Raw genomic sequence first — 12,478 nt, 5'->3', positions numbered from 1 at the left:
TACCATATTAATATTTTTCAATGTGTTTATCCAAACTGTGTCCAATGTGGTGTGTGATATGCTGTCCAAGTGTACCATGTTTGAGGTCATTTCCCAGACACTTTCATTCAAAGTTGGTGTCCAATACAGTGTCCAATGATTGTGGACTCAAATGAGGATATAATAGGCTCTATGCATTATTCCGCCTCCAACATTCTAATTTATTTCCGACCGGGTTGATGACTTCCGGAGCGAGTTCTGCTATTGTTTTTATCATTAGTTTACTAGCTATCGTCAATGCATTTCTGACTGAAATAGTTCGCAATGACTACGTTTAAATTACAGCCCCGCGAAGGAGGTGCTAATGAACATTGTTCAGTGCCTCTGTGTTCAGTCTCTTCCAAATGTAATGGTATTGTGAGCTTCCATCGTTTCCCAGTCGATGAAGAGCTCAGAAAAAGGTGGTTAGTGGCAGTACGTCGTGACAACTTTACTGTCACCAAACACACAAAGGTGTGCAGTACACATTTCATTGAAAGTGACTTTGTTGAGGGAAAGATTGGGGAGCGACAATACCTAAAAAGAGGTGTTGTTCCTACTGTCTTCATGTGGAACTGGCAAATTCAAAAGAGACCTGGTGTTTGGGAGAGAAGACTGAAACCTCCTGCTCCGACTGAGGGGGGTGAAGAACAAGGTGCTATGTACTGTGCCGTCTCTGATCCGGTCCAGAGCATGGGCCAAGCCAGTGTAAATGTACATGTTTATTTGCTAGCAGCAAAATAATAATTTGTTTATCTACGACATGTATCAATCATTTGTGTTGTAGTGAATATCAGTTTGTGTGGAGCTTGTATTGGCTTTAATTAGGCAATGAGTAACAGGGGTGGGGGAAGAAATCAGTAAAACACAGAACAGCCAGAATGCAAGATTGAATACAATGTTAGAGATGTGTAATTGATTAATTTAACTGTTGAACATTTGCTGAAATACATTTTTTTTAAACAAATCTATTCTACTGTAGATTTCTTCACAAGAACTTGGCACCCATGCAGGGGATCCATTCAGGTGCGAGAGACACTTCTGCAAGTAGTGGTAAAAATAAAAGTGGTCAACCTTCTCTCTTATAGTTTTTGAAACCTGTAGATCTTTATATATCCTTTCAACTAGGATGTCCTCCTGTGCGCAGATGACAAAGTCACACCAGCTACAACCTGTGAGAAGGATTTGACCTGGCACCTGCAAGTAGTAAGCATGACATCTCTTCAACTTCAGCTCTCCATTCTGTATCTTCAGGAAAGGGCAGTCAAAATAACATGGTACATTTGGGCACTTGACCTCTAAGAGTCCAAAGTGTGGTCTTACACTGGGATCAAATATGATGCCATCTGGAGAGGATCCTAACCACGGAGCATCTGGGTGCACTACGAAGCCACACGGAAAGAAGTTAACATTCTTCTGTGTGCAGTACTCCTGTACAGCCACTGGCTCCACGGCTAGCCCCCTCTTCATCTCCATGGTCTGCATACCAGATCCCTGTACAGCCACTGGCTCCATGGCTAGCCCCCTTCATCTCCATGGTCTGCATACCAGATCCCTGTACAGCCACTGGCTCCATGGCTAGCCCCCTCTTCCTATCCATGGTCTGCATACCAGATCCCTGTACAGCCACTGGCTCCATGGCTAGCCCCCTCTTCATATCCATGGTCTGCATACCAGATCCCTGTACAGCCACTGGCTCCATGGCTAGCCCCCTCTTCATATCCATGGTCTGCATACCAGATCCCTGTACAGCCACTGGCTCCATGGCTAGCCCCCTCTTCCTATCCATGGTCTGCATACCAGATCCCTGTACAGCCACTGGCTCCATGGCTAGCCCCCTCTTCATATCCATGGTCTGCATACCAGATCCCTTGAACATCCGCTCAGCTAGGTGGTCAGCTGAGGTCTCTCCCCGGACATGGCAAACCTCTCGGAAACGAGAGGATGTTATTCTCATTTTCCTGAGCTGATGCCATTCCGGGCTGCTGCTCTGCTCCCTTGTAGCAACCTCGACTTTGTGTGACATCTCGTAGGTTTTCTCTAATGCCTTGAGGTAGAACTGCTCCTGATGGCTAAGGACGTAAGCACACTGGGAAGCCTGTAGCCATCCAATGGAAGTATTGGTGGAGAAGGAGCATCGGCAATTTCACAGGTCTTTGGCTATGGAAGCTGATAGGACAGAACACTGCCACATTGCACTGGCCCAAAGGCGGACTCAACCAGGGGCACGTCAGCTGACATTTGTTGTCACAAGAGGTGCAGTAAGTGGATAAAAGTTGGCATACGTTTCTGAGACGCAGAGAAGGTGTCAGGCATGTATCCATTGAGTGTTTTGTAGAGAGAACTTCTGCAAAACATTTTAAAACCTTAACATCAGGTTGGAGAGATTACTATGACAAAGACTCATGTAATTTTTCCAGAAACAGCACAAGCCCGAAAGTTCAAATAAAATGAATTAAAATATACAGATTTATAGATTATATATTTCGCCCCAGTCTTTGTCCCAAACATTTGTCATTACATCGTAAAGACGCCACTGTTTAGGCTTATCATCTGGATACAATCACAAGAAAATGTTTTCTAAAATGTTACCATTCTAGGAACCTCCAACGTACCTTATTCCATCAGCACACGAGTTAGTAGGTTTACGGGACTCTATCCCATCAACCGGACCTGGCTTCACACTCTAATTAACATGGATTTACCGTCTCATAGGCTGAATACTTTTCAGGTGCATTTTTTAATGGATATTGATATACTCACAAGTGTTCTTGGCTTGTGCCAACGCTGTTCTGTGTCTGTGCAGCTGTGAACTGGTGGTGCAGCAGGAATGTTTAGTTGAGAGTAGTGCGCTGTCTGGTAAAGAAGGGCTGATGATGGCACAGAGCACTTCCTGCAACACAGGAACAGTGGATTTGGACCCTTATCACTGGTACGGAGTGACTGAAGTGAGAAACAAGAATGATGCGGCCCATAAATAACAATAAACATAGTAGTATCTAGTCTTCTTAACTCGGGGCTCATTTAACTATACAGGAATACATTGTGTCTCAGTAACACAATTACCAAACACTGCATCAATCTTTACCAAATAACCTGGTAAATGGGCAATTCTAAATTGGGATTGGGACCCATCATTAATATCTATCTACTGATAAGATTAAACGTTGATACTGTCTCCAACACATTTTGACCATGATGACAGTGTCTCACGGGAGATGTTTAACAAGGTCCCTAGTAGCTATCTATAACCTTTCCCTACTCTCATGCTGTGCGGCTTTTCACTCTTCCTCATGGACCTGTGGCAGGCAGCCCTCACGGTGATCTCCCCTGCCAATGCATCTTTGTTGGATACTGTGTAGAAGACATGAATAACAATGATTTTTAGCTAGCAAATATAACTAGCAAGCTTAACATAACCAAGCTAACGAAAATACACACATTCTCAGGTAGATTCTGTCAACGTTACACAATTTTACGAAGTAACTAGCTAGCTACAGTTATTAGTTAAATTAGCTAGCTAATGATTGTAGCTAGCTAATGATTGTAGCTAGCTAACGTCATATCTGTCATTGACTTGGTACTCACCTTCATGGTTGTCTATGTAGCTTCCTATATACATCTTGAACCCCTTTTCATTCTTGCTAGCTGGAGTCTCGGAGGCTGATTTCACAATTCGATGTACATCATTAATATTAATTTGAGGCAAGTCCTGAAGACACCTAGTAAAAAACTGCGACATGGTGGTAGTAACGTTATATCGTCGATAACAACTAGACTGGCCGGAAATTGCCAAACCGATAGGAAGTGTATTTAGAACGTTCGATCATGGAATGTGCATAAGGGCTATTAACATAGACAAAGATTGTATCCGTCTGACCTCTTTTTATGTGTTACAGTGAGTTGTGATGTAATACTAAGTATTCTGACACCTTACATTTCATGGGAACACAGACATTTGCACACAGTAAAAAAGCCATCTTAACTTCAAAAGGACAAGAATTTGAGCTAATGTGTTAACGTTTGTTTACTCAACAAACTCTGCTCGAAGTGAACTGAATTTGAAAAAAACGTGTGTAGTAAAATTACAAATTCATGTTTGCTTTTGGAAGGCAACACTGTAAAAAAGCCAACTCAACCAATTGCTTAAAAGCCCTGTGTTTTATATATACACTGCTCAAAAAAATAAAGGGAACACTTAAACAACACAATGTAACTCCAAGTCAATCACACTTCTGTGAAATCAAACTGTCCACCTAGGAAGCAACACTGATTGACAATAAATGTCACATACTGTTGTGCAAATGGAATAGACAACAGGTGGAAATTATAGGCCATTAGCAAGACACCCCCAATAAAGGAGTGGTTCTGCAGGTGGTGACCACAGACCACTTCTCAGTTCCTATGCTTCCTGGCTGATGTTTTGGTCACTTTTGAATGCTGGCGGTGCTTTCACTCTAGTGGTAGCATGAGACGGAGTCTACAACCCACACAAGTGGCTCAGGTAGTGCAGCTCATCCAGGATGGAACATCAATGTGAGCTGTGGCAAGAAAGTTTGCTGTATCTGTCAGCGTAGTGTCCAGAGCATGGAGGCGCTACCTGGAGACAGGCCGATATTTCAGGAGACGTGGAGGAGGCCGTAGGAGGGCAACAACCCAGCAGCAGGACCGCTACCTCCGCCTTTGTGCAAGGAGGAGCAGGAGGAGCACTGCCAGAGCCCTGCAAAAGGACCTCCAGCAGGCCACAAATGTGCATGTGTCTGCTCAAACGGTCAGAAACAGACTCCATGAGGGTGGTATGAGGGCCCGACGTCCACAGGTGGGGGTTGTGCTTACAGCCCAACACCGTGCAGGACGTTTGGCATTTGCCAGAGAACACCAAGAGTGGCAAATTCGCCACTGGCGCCCTGTGCTCTTCACAGATGAAAGCAGGTTCACACTGAGCACGTGACAGACGTGACAGAGTCTGGAGACGCCGTGGAGAACGTTCTGCTGCCTGCAACATCCTCCAGCATGACCGGTTTGGCGGTGGGTCAGTCATGGTGTGGGGTGGCATTTCTTTGGGGGGCCGCACAGCCCTCCATGTGCTCGCCAGAGGTAGCCTGACTGCCATTAGGTACCGAGATGAGATCCTCAGACCCCTTGTGACACCATATGCTGGTGCGGTTGGCCCTGGGTTCCTCCTAATGCAAGACAATGCTAGACCTCATGTGGCTGGAATGTGTCAGCAGTTCCTGCAAGAGGAAGGCATTGATGCTATGGACTGGCCCTCCCGTTCCCCAGACCTGAATCCAATTGAGCACATCTGGGACATCATGTCTCACTCCATCCACCAACGCCACGTTGCACCACAGACTGTCCAGGAGTTGGCGGATGCTTTAGTCCAGGTCTGGGAGGAGATCCCTCAGGAGACCATCCGCCACCTCATCAGGAGCATGCCCAGGCATTGTAGGGAGGTCATACAGGCACGTGGAGGCCACACACTGTACTGAGCCTCATTTTGACTTGTTTTAAGGACATTACATCAAAGTTGGATCAGCCTGTAGTGTGGTTTTCCACTTTAATTTTGAGTGTGACTCCAAATCCAGACCTCCATGGGTTGATAATTTTGATTTCCATTGATAATTTTTGGGTGATCTTGTTGTCAGCACATTCAACTATGTAAAGAAAAAAAGTATTTAATAAGAATATTTCATTCATTCAGATGTAGGGTGTGTTAAATTAGTGTTCCCTTTATTTTTTTGAGCAGTGTATTTCCACACTATGAGGTTGGAATAATACTGTGAAATTGTGACAACAATGATAATGCCCTTTAAATGTAAGAGCTGTTTGAAAAGACCCTCTGAAATTCCAGCCTGTTTTGGTGGGATGGAGTTTTGGCCTGCCTGGTGATGTGAGTTAATGAGTTAATAGACCAATAAGAAAGAGTTTTCCAAACCTCTCTGCTAATAACAGCTAGTTTTCAGTTTTCCCCTCACCACTCAGACCACTCCCAGACAGTCCTAGCAAAATTCTTGCTAAGAAGCTATTTTGGTTTCTTTATGAAAAGTTGAATTGAAAACAATCACAGTAAGGTTCTTAATTGTACACAGAAATGATTTGATATTGAGATAAAACGGCTGCATTGGACCTTTAATCAGCATTAATATGTGAGTTGAGGGTAATTCAAAAAGACAAGAGTTTTAGCTAATTTGTTCCAGTTTGTTTACTCAACAAACTCTGCTCAAAGTGAGCTGAATTTGAACAAGCTTGTTGAGTAAAATGACAAATTCATGTTTGCTCAAAACTATACCCATCATCATATTTCACAGCATGCTGTATTGCAGGCTGATTTTCAGAATGGTTTCTTTCAATACCTGTGTTGTTGCATTTACATTGATTGGTTGATTAATCATATGCTACACAAACATAAATAACATACCATTTTCTAAACTAATCCAATGTCTTAGTAGTTGGAAATATTGTACCCATTACTGAGAAGGTTGTTCCAGTTTATATGATTTAGGTTGTCTCAATGACAACTTAATTACCCTGGCAGTAATTCTCAATGTATGTTTCAGGGCCTGGATTCACTAAACCGCCTTAAGTAGAAATTTATTTTTAAGTGCTGTTTTTTTTCCTAGTTTTTGCTATTCCTCAACATAGTTATTGGAAATGTTCTCAAGTTTTTTTTCCTATGTTTATTTCTAAGAAAAAAGCAAAGAAGAAATGGGTTTCTTGAAAATGATGTTTTAGAATTTCTTCTTGGAAATGTACTTAAGTTTAGGACAGGTAAACCCTTGTCTTCTGCAGACTGGTGTCAGTAGGTGAGCATTTCAAAAAGACATATCTAAAAACATCAATGTAAACCTTAATTTGAAAAACTTGTAATTACATATTTGATTAAATAATGAATATCATAATAATAATTGTTGAAATGGTCATATCAAATGATGACAAAGCTGAATGTTTATTAAAATAACAATAGTCAAACAAAACGCCAATAGTCAAAAACAGTAATAATCAAACAGGAATATTTTGTGATTCAAAGCTTACTGTACATTAAAGGAAGGAAGTTCTTTGGGTAGTTGATAGAGGGAGAACCCACAGAGGCCCCTCAGAGATCAGGCGGATCCTCTACATGTCCCTGAGCATGTTCTACTGAGGCAACATTGACTACCACGACACTCTATCATGTACTTGGCTGACCTTCTACATGAAAACTTAAAAAGAAAGACCATTAGATCATGACCTTTTCCATTCATCCTTCAAATCATGATAGCCCTGAGATTCCTAGCATCGGGATCCTTTCAAGCCTTGCTTGCAGGGACAGTGGGAGTTAGAAAGTCCTCTGTGAGTCGGGTGGTTAGGGCAGGTATGATGAATTGTGTCATCATGTGCAAAGAGTTATCAAGTTCCTATCAACTGCAGCTGAACAAATAAGCACCAAACAAACATTTTTGAGGTGGCTAAATTCCCCAATGTCCTCGGTGCAGTGGATGGGACCCATGTGGCAATAAAGGTCAGTGACGATGACAAGCTTCTGTCAAAACATGTCTACAGAAGTAGAGTTTGCACTCCACCAAAATGTATTATTTCAGTAAGCCTTATAAGTATCTGATGTAGTCTTACCATTTCTCCTGATAGGGTCCACGTGATGAGGAGGAAATTTAGGTTAATCGAAAGAACTTCCACTCTATCAATGTGCAACTAGTCTGCAATGTCACACTTGCCTTCACAAATGTTTTTGACGAATGGCCCAGGAGCACACATGACTCCTTCATTGTATCAAATTCAGCCCTGGGAGTTTGAGGAACGTCACATTCCTGATATTTTTATATATATATATATATATTTTTTTTTTTTTAACCAGGCAAGTCAGTTAAGAACAAATTCTTATTTACAATGACGGCCTACACCGGTCAAACCCAGATGATGCTGGGACAATTGTGTGCCATCCATTGGGACTCCCAATCACAGCCTGAAATCAAACCTGGGTGTCTGTAGTAATGCCTCCAGCACTGAGATACAGTGCCTTAGACCGCTGCGCCACTCGGGAGCCCCCAAATGGCTGGCTAATAGGTGAAGAAATCAGACATCACTGACCCTTTCTTTCCTTTACCTGTTACATGTGTAATTGTTTTGTGGTCCACAGCACACGTAAAATAGTGTTGCTTCTTATGATATCAATTTACTACTTTGTATGTTTGGGGTTTCAGGGGATCAATCAATCAATCAATCAATCAAATGTATTTATAAGGCCCTTCTTACATCAGCTGATGTCACAGTGCTGTATAGAAACACAGCCTAAAACTCCAAACAGCAAGCAATGCAGGTGTAGAAGCACGGTGGCTAGGAAAAACTTCCTAGAAAGGCCAAAACCTAGGAAGAAACCTAGAGAGGAACCAGGCTATGAGGGTTGCCAGTTCTCTTCTGGTTGTGCCGGGTGGAGATTATAACAGAACATGGCCAAGATGTTCAAATGTTCATAGATGACCATCAGGGTCAAATAATAATAATCACAGTGGTTGTAGAGCAGGGGTGTCAAAGTCAAATGGACGGAGGGCCAAATAAAAAAATCAGCTACAAGACGAGGGCCGGACTGTTCGAATGTTCATTGAAAATTTTTTAAATGACGCATATAGTCTAGTGAACCTAATTGAACCTACTGAAAACCTAACAAATATATTACAATATGATCAGATAAATAAAGCAATATTTTCTTATGGCTCTGTCAGTAATCTTTAATTTTCAACAGACACAAAAGACAAATTTCCTTTATATAAATATCCCCATAACATGAACATTAAATGAAAGAAACCGGTATTCAAGGCACCATCAGTAGACTATATTTTCTATTTTAGCAAAAGTGGGCTAAATTTACTTCAAAGAAAAAAACAATAATAGCAATTTTCTATCATCCACTCAACTGAAATATTTTTAAAATATAATTGGATTGAAATACAAAAAATAAAGTGCAAAAATCTATTAATCAAAAACAACACTTTGTTTAAGGAGAAGTAACATGCAGTGAAAACAAATATTAAATTTTAACTTTTAAACTTGAACTGAGTAAAAACTCTAAATATGTGATTGCACAGTAATGTTCACTTGTTTGAGGTTGAGGGTGATACTTGGTGGTGTCCCATCTTTTCCACAAGTTCATCAATGTTCGGGGTAAGGCTCTGAGCTGAAGAAATCCTCAGAATTGAGTGGAGGTGTTCAGCAGTAAGTCGACTTCTGTGTGATGTTTTGTTCAGGTTCATCAAAGAAAACAGTTGTTCACACAGGTATGTGCTGCCAAACATAGACAACGCAGCAGCCTGGATGCGCAGCTGGGGCATTGTGCCGGGAGGAACGGGCGAACTCCGCAGCACCCACTGCCGCATATTTTGCCCTCAGTGCATCATTGCATTGGAGGTCAATCAACTCCATTTGGAGGTTTGGTGGTGAGCTTTCCACGTCAACAGCAAATGGGTTACCGAGCAGTTCCAACCTGCTTTTTTGTGCTTCAAAGTCAGCAAATCGGCGTCGAAAGTCAGCGGCAAGCATACCTATTTTATCAGCCAACTGTGTGCTCGGGAACGCACTGGTAGAGAGCTTCTTTTCATGGTCTGGCAGCTGGGAAAGTGGCTCAAATTTTCTTTCCGCATCTGCGTCTCCCACAGAGTCAGTTTGGTTTTAAATGCCTTCACTGTACTGTACATATCAGAGATGACACGATCCCGACCCTGCAGCTGCAAGTTTATTGCATTCAGATGACTCGTAATGTCACACAGAAAAGCCATTTCACACAGAAACATTTCGTCTCGGAGTTGTGTTGTGTCTTTCCCTTTGCTGTCCAAGAACAGACAAATCTCCTCACGAGCTCGAAACATCTTTGAAGCACCTTTCCCTGGCTTAGCCATCGCACCTCTGTGTGATAAGGCAAATCACCATGCTCCGTTTCTAACTCCGTCAGAAATGCCTTGAACTGGCGGTGATTCAAACCTTTGGCTCTGATAAAGTTAACTGTGCGTGATGATGCTCATTACATGCTCCATTTTCAAGGCTTTACCGCACAACGCTTCCTGGTGTATGATACAATGATAAGCTGTCAGCTCACCTGTCGCGTTTTCCTCTTGCATCTTTTCCCGTATCTTCGCCACCAGTCCGCTCCTGTGTCCACACATAGGTGCTCCGTCGGTTGTCAAACCCACGGTTTTTCCCAAGGCAGCTCCATCTCATTTACACATCTTGACACCTCTTCATACAAATCATGCCCGTAGTTGTGCCATGCATAGGACGTAAAGCCAAAAACTCCTCTGTCACGCTTAGGTTGGAGTCCACTCCGCGGATGAAAATTGACAACTGGGCAATGTCAGAAATGTCGTGCTCTCATCCACAGCCAAGGAATATGCAATAAAATCTTTTCCCTTTTTCACAAGCTGCTCTTTAGATTGATGGACAACTGGTCTACTCTCTCGGCAATGGTGTTTCTGCTCAGACTCACATTTAAAAAGAGTTGCCTTTTTCTGGGCAAACTTCGTCACAAACTTTAATCATGCAGTTTTTGATGAAATCCCCCTCCGTAAATGGCCGGGCTGATTTAGCGATCTCTTCTGCCAAAATAAAACTGGCCTTGACAGCAGCCTGGCCTTGTGATTTGGCTTTTGAACAGAGCCTGTCGAGATTTGAGGCCTCGTTTTAATTCCTCTGCCTTTTGTAGCCTTTGTTCCATGTCCATATTCTTGTTTTTGTCCGCGTGTTTCGTTTCATAATGTCGTCTCAGATTATACTCTTTCAGTACCGCCACACTTTCTCCACACAGAAGACACACAGGTTTTCCAGCTACCTTCGTGAACATATACTCCGACTCCCACCTTGTTTGAAACCCCCGGTTCTCAGTATCCACCTTCCGTTTTGCCATTTTTGATGGGTATCTGAAAGTTAATTTTACTGTGATGCTGACGACTGCTGTGCCAATAAATATTGAAATGAAGCAGCCTACTGCTCGGTGCGTCACCTTTGCATTGTGGGAAATGTAGTATTGGTGCGTGTAAAAGATCTGCGGGCTGCCGGCTTGCTGCGGGCCGGTTCTAATAATAAATCAAGATCATCCCAGGGGCCGTAAAAAACCTTCTTGCGGGCCGGATGTGGCCCGCGGGCCTTGACTCTGACATATGTGTTGTAGAGGGTGCAACAGGTCAGCACCTCAGGAGTAAATGTCAGTTGACTTTTCATAGCCGATCATTCAGAGTATCTCTACCGCTCTTGCTGTCTCTAGAGAGTTGAGAACAGCAGGTCTGGGACAAGGTAGCACATCTGGCAAACAGATCAGGGTTCCATAGCCGCAGGCAGAACAGTTGAAACTGGAGCAGCAGCACGACCAGGTGGACTGGGGACAGCAAGGAGTCATCAGGCCAGGTAGTCCTGAGGCATGGTCCTAGGGCTCAGGACCTCAGAGAGAAAGAAAGAATGAAAGAAAGAAAGAGAGAAAAAGAGAGAGAATTAGAGAGAGCATACTTAAATTCACACAGGACACCGGGTAAGACAGGAGAAATACTCCAGATATAACAGATTGACCCTAGCCCCCCGACACAAACTATTGCAGCATAAATACTGGAGGCTGAGACAGGAGGGGTCAGGAGACACTGTGGATCCGCCCGACGATACACCCAGATAGGGCCAAACAGGCAGGATATAACCCCACCCACTTTGCCAAAGCACAGCCCCCACATCACTAGAGGGATATCTTCAACCACCAACGTACTATCCTGAGACAAGGCCAGGTATAGCCCACGAAGATCTCCCCCACGGAAAGAACCCAAGGGGGGGCACCAACCTGGACAGGAAGATAGTGGCTATGGACAAAAAATGTGGCTCATGACACCAATCCTAGACACTAACCACATTGCAGAAGAGAACTACAACCATGCTCAGATGAAAATAAGGAGTTTAGTAGAGAGATCTATCAGATTCCTACAATCCAGATGCAGATGCATTGACCGCTCTGGGGGCGTTATGTCATATAGACCAGAAAAAACATGCAAGATCATAACCTCAGAATGTATCTTGCAATACATCTGCATACAAAACAGGATGCCACATCCCAATACACACATCCCAATGACATTCCACCAGCTGTACCTGATCAGGATGTTGCCGCTGACCACAATGCCACTGGTAGATGCAGTGATGGCCTACAAATAAGAAATTACCTCATAAGGAGGAGATTCACATGACAAAAAGGTTTGTATGATATCGAAACAGATTTATTTAGGATATTAATTTTCAAGTCTTCGCTTCTCCATGGCAAACTTCTTCTCCAGGGCTAGCTTCTCCTTCTCCAGGGCTAGCTTCTCCTTCTCCAGGGCTAGCTTCTCCTTCCCCATGACAAACTTCTTCTCCAGGGCTAGCTTCTCCTTCTCCAGGGCTAGCTTCTCCTTCTCCAGGTCTAGCTTCTCCTTCTCCAGGGCTAGCTTCTCCTTCTCCAGGGCTA

General features: G+C 43.3%; 1 long non-coding RNA gene across 2 annotated transcripts; it reads right to left on the bottom strand.

Annotated features, from left to right (window-relative positions):
• Positions 1-912: 912 nt before the first annotated feature.
• On the bottom strand, positions 913-3,810 carry LOC115112655 (uncharacterized). Of its 2 annotated transcripts, XR_003860990.2 has the most exons (4): positions 3,607-3,810; positions 3,281-3,372; positions 2,634-2,911; positions 913-2,365 (listed from the first exon to the last, which is right to left on the bottom strand). It is a non-coding gene; the product is annotated as an uncharacterized LOC115112655 (long non-coding RNA). The 2 variants fall into 2 exon arrangements; XR_003860989.2 differs by having other exon boundaries at positions 913-2,911.
• Between the last annotated feature and the right edge of the window lie 8,668 nt (positions 3,811-12,478).

The sequence above is a fragment of the Oncorhynchus nerka genome, linkage group LG28, assembly GCF_034236695.1.
Source record: "Oncorhynchus nerka isolate Pitt River linkage group LG28, Oner_Uvic_2.0, whole genome shotgun sequence".
In the NCBI taxonomy this organism is placed as follows: Eukaryota; Metazoa; Chordata; class Actinopteri; order Salmoniformes; family Salmonidae; genus Oncorhynchus; species Oncorhynchus nerka.
This window is presented reverse-complemented; position numbering and strand designations above follow the sequence as displayed.